A 10,492-nucleotide genomic window follows, 5' to 3' on the forward strand; every position below is an offset into this window, starting at 1 on the left:
GGCCAGGAGGAGAAAAAGGAAGGGAGACTCGGTGTGTGGCCTACAGTCTGTCAGCCACAGAGGGTGGAGGTCAGGCTTCAGCCACTGTCCTGGTCAGCTTGGACTGACTATAACAGATCACCATAGATGGGCTTCCCTCATAGCTCAGTTGGTAAATCATCTGCCTGCAGTGCAGGAAACCCGGATTTGATTCCTGTGTCGGGAAGATCCCCTGGAGAAGGGAATGACAACCAACGTCAGTATTCTTGCCTGGAGAACCCCATGGACAGAGGAGCCTGGAGGGCTACAGTCCATGGGATTGCAAGAGACGGACACGACTTAGCGACTAAACTACCACCACCACATAGATGGGATGGCTTACCCCACATGAATTTATTTCCCACAGTTCTGGAGGCTAAGAAGACCAAGATCAGGGTGCCACCGTGGTCAGGTTCTGGTGAGATCTCTCGTTGAGACTTGCAAATGGCCGTCTTCTCACCATGCCTCATAAGGGCACTAATCCTATCACGGAGGCTCCACCCTCATGACCTAACCACCTCCCAAAGGCCCCATCTCCAAATACCATCACACTGGGCACTGGGGATTCAGGATATGAATTTTGGAGGAACACAGATATACAAGTCTGACAGTCATTTAGAATCTTTCCGAGAGGGCAGTGTGCACAGGATGGGCACTGCACGGTGGGGGGGCCCGTGGGAGGCAGGAACTCAGAGGTGGTCCAGCAAGAGCAGCCCAGGGGCCTATGGCTCCCTCGGGAACAGAGCAGCACCGTGGTTCCTACGGTGACTCTGACGGACCCACCACGGGTCCCACATAAAGTCAGCTTTTAAAGCGTGGCAACAGTAAAGAGCAACCCACTCCAGGACTCTTGCCTGGAGAACTCCGTGGACAGAGAAGTCTCGCAGGCTACAGTCGATGGGGTCGCAAAGAGCTGGACGTGACTGAGTAACCATCACTCACTCAACACAGAAGTGGTGGCCACTTGGAGTCAAGGGAGAACATGTGAGTGATGAGAGGGGAGAAAAGACTTCTGACTCTTCCCTCATCTATCTTTCCCATGTACTGACCTTGAAAGTGCAGAAGAGATGGCAGAAGGTGGAGGCAAAAGTCATGTTCAGTTTCCCTGGCAAGTCCGCTAACCAAGGTCTGGCCTGAGTGAGAAGGAGTGGACCGTGGAGGCAGGTCGTGTGGAAATAGGAGAGGGACAGTGGCGCAGATGGTGAACAATCTGCTTGCAAAGCAGTTCAATCCCTGGGGCGGGAAGGTTCCCTGGAGAAGGGGATGGCTACCTGCACGAGTGCCTGGAGAATCCCTGGTGGGCTACAGTCTATGGGGTCGCAAACAGTACGACAAGAATGAGTGACTGACAGTTAGTAGATTGGTAGAGCTTACGATTAGACACGAGGTTCAAGTTTTGTTTTAGATTGGACAGGACTTTAGATTATGTGAAAGGGAATCTTTATCACTAGAGGAAGATTGTTCATAAAACCAGAGAAGGTCACGAGATCTGCCTGGGATGCCCTTAAAAGGTGAAGGAAGGAGGTCCATCAGAACATGCTGGAAGCCATGGAAGGAGAAAAATAGATCTGTTCCTGTTTGTATCCTCACTGAGTTCAGTCCATTCATTGAATTGCTTCATGTGCAATGCAGGGATCACGGGGGAATTCACAGGTGAGACAGAGGACAGCGCCTGCCCCACACATAGCAGACCTCCCCAAACATCCTCCTGAGGTGTGGCTTTCCTTTCTGGATCTCCTCCAAACATGCTTCCCTGGTGGCTCAGTTGGTAAAGAATCTGCCCGCAGTGCGGGAGACCCCGGTTTGGTTCCTGGGTTGGGAAGATCCGCTGGAGAAGGGATAGGCTACCCACTCCAGTATTCTTGGGCTTCCCTTGTGGCTTAGCTGGTAAAGAATCTGCCCACAATGCGGGAGAGCTGGGTTCCATCCCTGGGTTGGGAAGATCCCCTGGAGAAGGGAAAGGGTACTCACTCTAGTATTGTGACCTGGAGAATCCAGGACTGTACAGTCCATGGGGTCACAAAGAGTTGGACATGACTGAGCGACTTTCACTTTCCAACCGTGCAGCACTAGAGGTCCATCCCTCTTGTGTGGAGCTCAAGCGCTTTTCCCTGGATGCGAACTTGCACCACCCTCCCCGAAGACATTTCAGTGATCCCCCACAGGAAGGGCGTGGCATCAAGGTGCATGTGCATGGGAAGCGGCAGACACTCTTGCACACTCACCCTAGACTTTTTCCAAGAATGAAGTCTGAAGACAAGTTTGTAGGTTGATCTCAGTCTCATAGAACGAGCTTCCATGTAGGTTAAATGAGGCAGGTATTGTGTTCGGAAACGAAATCCAGTTTTTTAAGGTAATTTTGGATTCTCACTGAAAAATTCAGCTGGGGGGGTCTAGGTTGTTAGACATGAAAGTCTCAAGATGTGAGACTTTTATAACATTGATAACTTATACATGCTGTTATAACTTATTTCCAGCCTTCAGGTGAATTTCTTATTTTGGATATTGTCTCCACTTAATTGAAAATTGCTTAGCTCTAAAGTTATTATCCAGATAGTATTATAAAATGATTTTGAATTCTCATTTGCCCTTAATAGATGAGTTCATTTGGAAAAGAAAATTAAAAAATAGAAAAAACAATATTAGCCATCAAAAACGACAGTGATGAGCCTTTCTGTGGAAATCACAGCAGGATGGTACATGATCAGATGTAGGTAAAAGCATCTTCTGAGATGGTCACTCCATAGGAGGGTCACGGGAGAAGCTAAGGGTGGCAGTGTGTCGTAGTTTACCCCTGTGACAGCCTTTTCACAGCCTCCACTTCCATAATGTGTCCAACTGTGCCGTAGCTGAAGGCAGGGACATCTGATCTACCAGTGGTCCTGTTGGTTATATCGGCCAAATAGACTTTCAGTCACTCCTCTCTTCACCTCCATTTTGACCGCTTTAATCTGGGCACTAAGTGGTCTCTTTGCTTCTATTTTGCCTTTCTTGATCCACTCCCTACACAGTAGCTGATGGATTGTAAAAAACAAATGAATTACGATGGTGAATTGAATTCACAGAATTTCTCTTCTCTAATACCTGGTTAATGAGAGTGTGTGGGTGCATGCATGCTCAGTCATGTCCAACTCTTTGTGACCCCATGGATTATAGCCCACCAGTCTCCTCTGTTTATGATTATTTCCTAGGTGAGAATTATGGAGTGGGTTGCCATTTTCTCCTCCAGGGTATCTTCCTGACCCAGGGATTGAATACACTTCTCCTGTGTCTCCTGCATTGGCAGGCAGTTCTTTACCAATTGCGAGTAAGGGTGTACAAACCAGCCAGGAATATAGCAACAAATGAGTTGAATAATCGTAAAAAAAAAAAAAAAAAATTCTCTTGGGAGGACTTCCCTGGTGGTCCAGTGGTTCAGTTTCCCAAGCCAGAGAGCGTGGGTTCGATCCCTGGTCTGCCAACTCGGATCCCAGATGCCTCTCGGTGTGGCCAGAAAGAAAACCCCTCTCATTCTGTATGCATGTCTCCAGATTTGGGAGTATTGGTGAGAAGAGTCAGGCTTTTGCTGGCTCACTAGAATGGATTCTGGGGCAGTGGGAGTGGGCGAGAAGCAGGCTGGGTGACAGTCCTTCCCTTTCTGGTGGGTGGGAAAGTTCCTGTCTGTGGCTCCCTGAGGACGTGGCCCTCGGATTTCCACTTGTAATGACCGAGAGCTCCAGGTGCTCGGCTCCGAACTCTCTCCTGTTTGCACCTCTTCGCTGTGGGCTGCTCCCAGGCACTGGCTGTGCGTGGCCAAGACTTTAAGCAAGCCCATCCCTGAGACTCCTCTGATGGGCACCTTGGGCTCTGAGACTGCCCCCTGGCTTTGCCCAACTTTCCTTGAACTGTGTGGCTACCTAGGAAACGTCCACCCACACCTGCTTCCTTCCTTCTGTCTCTCCTTCACTCAGAGTCAGACCTGCACCATGGTCCAAGGGCTCGCTCAGCTTTTCCTGAAGCCCTCTGGGTTTTCACTCATAAATGTTCCCCCTTATACATTTCTTGCATGTTTCATCCTGGCTTGATGCCTGCTTCTTATAGGACCCAAATAACACTCTGGCACACAGGAGATACTTGACAAATTTATTCAGGAAGTAAAAAGAAACATGAATTAAAAAAGAGTTTTCTTTCAAGTCTTCAGGAAAATCTCCGCTATCTTTGGGGGAACGATGGGAAGAAAAATCATATTTTTTTTCTTGCCCTCTTCTGTTTCTAACTATTCACTGTGCCCAATTCTTTGTTATAAAATAGCTTCATCCAAAGAGAAGCATTGAGTCATCTTGGTCTTTTGCTTTAGATGACTTTGGCAGCTGGAGTGGTTTATGAGATGGTGGAATCATAAAATTACATGTGAATTCACTGAAAATACGTTTCATGGTGTTCTTGTGGAGAGTAAATGAGTTTAGCACAGACCCTGACACATTATAAACAGATAAACTGTGGTGGAAGCACAGGGTCCCGAGCACACATCTGAAACAGCACAGGACATGTGTGCACACCAGCAAAGGGGGGTCACACGTCACACGTCACGCGTGTGACTGGCTGCAGGGCCTCTGGACACACACAGTGTTTACATTCGCTTGGAGAATTTACGGTAGGCCCAAAGCCTGTAGGTCTGAGGGCTCTTATTCCTCACGATGTTTGACTGCGAGAAGAATTTTGCAATTCAGAACCATGAGAACATGGCTTTTTTTTCAGTTAAAAAATCACTGTAGTTTTTAATCTACATTGTAGTATAGCTGCTTTACAATGTTGTGTTCATTTCTGCTGTGTGGCAAAATGAATCAGTTACACATGTACATATATCCCCTCTTTTTTAGGGTTCCTTCCCGTTTAGACCACAGAACATTGAGTAGTCCCCTGAGCTGTACTGCAGGTTCTCATTAGTTAGTATTAGTATTTTATGCATGGTGTCAATACTGTGTATGAATCAGTCTCATGATCCCAATTCATCCCACCCCTCCCTTTCCCCCTTGGTATCCACACATTTGTTTCCTAATGGCTGATACTTTTAAAGTACTTCTTTGTTCCAGAACATTCAGTAACTTGCCTCAGATCACACAGCTACTACAGGAGAAGATGGGCTTGTCCAGGGTGATGGGGCTGGCATGGCTGTGAAGATGGGAAATGAGGCAGAGAGAAGCTGCGGACAGCTGAAGCCCTCCGTGTACCGTTCTACCTTGGAGACCAGTACGGAGGCAGGGTTGCCATGGCAAGACTGAAGCTCCTTTCTCTTCGGCACACGGAGGCAGCGGCCAGTGGTACAGGCGTGCGCTGAGTCCAGAAATCGAGCTGTGGCTTTGCCACGGTGTAGCATGGGATCTCGGGGAAGCCACTTTAATATTCTATGGTTTCCTTTTCTGTAAAATGGAAACGTGCTGCCTACTTCAGACGGTTGTATGCTAATCATGTGAGATGCTAAGTGTGTTCCAGTTTCTGGGGCAACAAAGCTTACCAATTGTAGTGGCTCAAAACCACTCACACTGAATGATGGTCTCTACAAATGACCCAGTTTTGCTCCTTTTTATGTCTCAGTAATATTCCACTGTATATATGTTCCATATCTTCTTTACCCATTCCTCTGTTGATGGATAGTTAGGTTGCTTCTACGTCCTGGCTATTGTAAATGGTGTTGGGAAGGAAGTCCAAAAGGGAGGGAATAGATGTATACATATGGCTGGCTTATTTTTCTCTACAGTAGAGACTAAGACATCATAAAGCAACTATACTCTACTCTTTGCAACCTCGTGGACTGTGGCCCACCGGGCTCCTCTGTCCATGGAATTTTCAAGGCAAGAATACTGGGGTGGGTTGCCATTTCCTCCTCCAGGAGATCTTCCTGACTCAGGGATTGAGCCCACGACTCCTGTGTCTCCTGCGTTGTCAGCTGGATTCTTACCAATAAGAGTAAATTAAAAAAAAAACAACAACTCACAATCCCTGGGTTGGGAATTTGGGTCAGGCTGTGTTTGGTGATTATTCTGTCTCTCTGGTATTGACAGGAATTTGAGTAAACTCTGGGAGTTGGTGATGGACAGGGAGGCCTGGCGTGCTGCGGTCCATGGGGTTGCAAAGAGTTGGACACGACCGAGCAACTGAACTGAACTGACCTGTGCTGGTATTCGGGTGGTGGCTGGCTTTCTCTGGAGGGTTCAAAAAGCCTTTCCTCACACATCTGGGGCCTTCAGGGGGATGGCTAGAAGTGGGGACTCCACGGGGCCATTCTTCCGCTCCACGGAGTCTCAAGACTCTGCACATGGCCTGTCCATCAGGGTCCTCTGATTTCTCACAGGCAGACTCCGCTCTCAGAATGAGTAATTGCAGAAACAGGAAACAAAAGCTACCAGTCTCTGAAGAGCTGGGCCAGGAGACTGGCACAGCCTCACTCACTCCAGCTTCCATTAGATAACCGCAGAGGCAAGCCAGCCCCAAGAGGAGGGGGCAGGGAACCCACCTCTTGTTAGAAAGGGTGAGTGTCAACGCATTTGCAGCCTCTTCAGCTGCCCAGTGAGTGGCGCGGAGGAGAGCGTCAGGAGCTGAAGCTCTCAGGACACACAGCCTGTTGCCTTTGCCACTTAGGACCACATAGCGGACCCATCGTATGGCTCAGCTTCCCTGCTGAAAAGATGGGATAAAAAACTGACTGCAAAAAAAAAAAAAAAAAAAAAAACTGACTGCAGCTCCTAACACTGAAAGAAACCCCCACTGCTTTTCATGTTGGAACCCCGTTACAAAGGCCCTGAAGACACCAGATTCCAGAAATGGGAAAACAGAAAAAACCCAGTTTACCATTTAGCCGATATACTGAGAGTCCACTGTGTTCTTCATGCCACGATAATTGCTATGTGCATATTTCCTCCTTAATCTTCACGATAGCCCTGAAAGGCACTGATTGTCTCCATGTTTTAAAATGAGAAAACCTCTCATTTAAATGTTTCACGAGACATTAAAGGAAGCAGCCTAAGTGTCCATCAGCAAAGGAATGGATAAGGAAGATGTGGTACATTTATAACACGGACTGCTGGGCTGTGCGCTTAGTCGCTCAGTCCTGTCCAGTGCTTTGCGACCCCGTGGACTGTAGCCCGCCAGGCTCCTCTGTCCATGGGATTCTCCAAGCAGGAATACTGGAGTGGGTAGCCATGCCCTCCTCCAGGGGATCTTCCCGACCCAGGGACCAAATCCAGGTCTCCCACATTGCAGGCGGATTCTTTACTGTCTGAGCCACCGGGAAAGCCCCTGTTACTCAGCCATGAAAAGGAACAAAATTGAGTCATTTGTAGAGACACGGACTGTCACACAGAGTGAAGTAAGTCCAAAGAGAAAAGCAAATATTGTGTGTTAACGCACATCATGTGGTGTCTAGAAAACTGGTGTAGATGATCTTACTTGCAAAACAGAAATAGAGACACAGATGCAGAGAACAAACACATGGACCCCGAAGGAGGAAGGGGTGGGGAGGGGTGAATCCAGAGCCTGGGATCCGTGTGTGTACACTGCAATGGTTGCAGCAGGTAACTAACGAGAACCTGCTGCATAGCTCAGGGAACTCTACGCAGTGCTCTGTGGTGACCTAGATGGGAAGGGAACCCAGAAAAGAGGACGCATGTGTATAATAAAAAATAATTTAGAAAATGCTAGGCCAGTGTTGCACAACTGCCAAGAGGTAGAGCTGGAACTGTGCCAACCAGAAATGCTTCCCTGACTTTGGGTTCTATTTATGCAACAGCTTATTCCCAAGACTTATTTTCCCTGCCTCATATAATGGGGGATTTCAAGGGCTATCACTTCTACAAGCCAATAGCCAATTGTCTGAACTGAAAAAGGAAGATATTGTAATGAAAAGCATTTTTTTTTCATATTTCAACATGTCACAACTTTTTAAAGGCTGCACATGTATCTTATGATGACTTTTATCTTAGACCAGTGATTCCAGATCTTTTAAGGGTTGTGATGCTGGGAGAGTTTCACAAAGTTTGGAAAGTAAATGTCTACCTGCACTCAGATACAAAAGAGTTGTTTTTATCACCCATTTATGGTGAGTGATACTGATTTTCTGTTTATATTAGTGATATGCTGCTTTTAAAGAAATTTAAGTGAAAATGTGAGCTGATTTAAAGAAAGCAAACAATAGTAAGTTGGCAGGTATGTATGGCACAGGTTGGGAATCGTGAGCTCCTGAAATTTGGGAAATAGTGGAGTAGACGACAGAGATATCTATTAGATATTGGGTATCAGGACAGATATTAAGATCTAGCTCTAGATACATAGAGATGGAGAGACATCATATGTGGAGATTCATGTGTAATCTGACAGTCACTGATTAACTTTCTGATTCTCAGCAATTTACATATGGACCTCATCCATATGGACCTCCAGTCTTCTCATTTGCAAAATTAAGATTTGATTTTATTTATGCTGAAAATTCTTTTTTCCCTAAAAATATGTGACACCTTCTTTTTGCTGTGATTGTGGTTTTTGTTCTGGAGGCTGTGGAATTGTAGTTCTTGCTTCTGTCTGCAACAACCTCAGATATGCAGATGATAACACTCTAATGGCAGAAAGAGAAGAGGGACTAAAGAGATGAGGGTGAAAGAGGAGAGTGAAAAATCTGGCTTAAAACTTAAAACTCAACATTCAAAAAACCAAGATCATGGCATCCAGTCCCATAACTTCATGGCAAATAGATGGGGGAAAGTGGAATCAGTGACACATTTTCTTTTCTTGGGCTCCAAAATCACTGCAGATGGTGACTGCAGCCGTGAAGTTATAGGATGCTTGCTCTTTGGAAGAAAAGTTATGACAAACATAGACAGCATATGAAAAGAGACATCACTTTGCTGACAAAGGTCTGTATAGTCAAAGCTATGGTTTTTCCAGTAGTCATGTGCAGATGTGAGAGCTGGACCATAAAGAAGGCTGAGTGCCAAAAAACTAATGCTTTTGAACTGTGGTGTTGGAGAAGGCTCCTGAGAATCCCTTCCTTGAACAGCAAGGAGATCAAACCAGTCAATCCTAAAGGGAATGAACCCTGAATATTCTTTGAAAGGGTTGAAGTTCCAATACTTTGGCCACCTGATGTGAAGAGCTGACTCATTGGAAAAGACCCTGATGCTGGGAAAGATTGAAGGCGGGAGGAGAAGGGGACGAGAGAGGATGAGATGGTTGGATGGCATCACTGACTTGATGGACCTGAGTTTGAGCAAACTCCAGGAAGTGGTGAAGGACAGGGAAGTGCAGTGTGCTATAGTCCATGGAGTCACAAAGAGTCCGACATGACTTAATGACTGAACAACAACATCAACCTCTTCTTCCAATAAGCAACTCATTTGTTCAGAAATAAAAATTAGCTGTATATTTCATGTGTATCTGAAAGAAGTAAAAATGATAAGGCTTTTAACTCAGCTCCTTCTAGGAAAAACTATTTTAATAATATCTAGAGTGGGGCTGGAGTCTGTAGACTCCATTTTTCTTCCCTGACTTTTAAATACATTTCTGTCAGCATCATTAGTTCCTAATTATAATTACATCTGGAACCAAGGTCATAAAATGTGAACACTCTTATTATCTATCATCATTATTCATTGAAATACGTCATGAAAGACTGCCCCAACCCTCCATAATTACCCTGCCAGTAATGCTATCACATTCAGAAAATTTTATGAAAATTCAAAAAAGATACATATTCTGTATATCAGCTTCAGAAAAGTTCACGCAAAATGAACTGAAGGAAAGATCCTAAGTGCAGAGACATTTCCTGTTGGAGCCAGGCAGTCACTGAGGTACCCAATCAATGCTAAAGTAGCATCTCTCACCAGGTGATGACCTTGAAGTTGATGCTTTCTAAAGGGAACAGGCTCCGAGTGGTCGAAGGCTTTCACTCACTGGGGGAGGAGGAAAGGAACGCCACTACGCTCAGACAGGATGGTTTCTGGCCATGGCCTTAGTCTTGGAGATGGCAGGAATGTTTCAGTCTTGACCTCTAGAAGCAGTCCAACTCTGGATTTTCAAGATCACAGGATGAGAAAGTACCAAAGTGGGTACCAGAGACCACGTGACTGGACTCCTGTTAGACTGATGCTTTCCGGCTCTTGTGCTGCGCTCAGTCGATTAGTCCTGTCCGCACCTTTGTGACTCTTTGGACTGTATCCCGCCAGGCTCCTCTGTCCCTGGGATCCTCCGGGCAAGAATGCTGGAGTGGGTTGCCATTTCCTCTTCCGGGGATCTTCCCAACCCACGAATGATATCCCCATCTCCTGTATCTCCTGCTTTGCAGGCGGATTCTTTACCTCTGAAGGAAGAAGCCTTCCTTGATGTGGGAGCCCTGGCTTCGATCCATGGGTCAGGAAGATCCCCTGGAGAAGGGAATGGCAACCCACTCCAGTATTCTGGCCTGGAGACTCCCATGGACAGAGGAGCCTGGCAGAGTCCTTGGGGT

This window comes from Cervus elaphus, chromosome 12 (assembly GCF_910594005.1).
Source record: "Cervus elaphus chromosome 12, mCerEla1.1, whole genome shotgun sequence".
In the NCBI taxonomy this organism is placed as follows: Eukaryota; Metazoa; Chordata; class Mammalia; order Artiodactyla; family Cervidae; genus Cervus; species Cervus elaphus.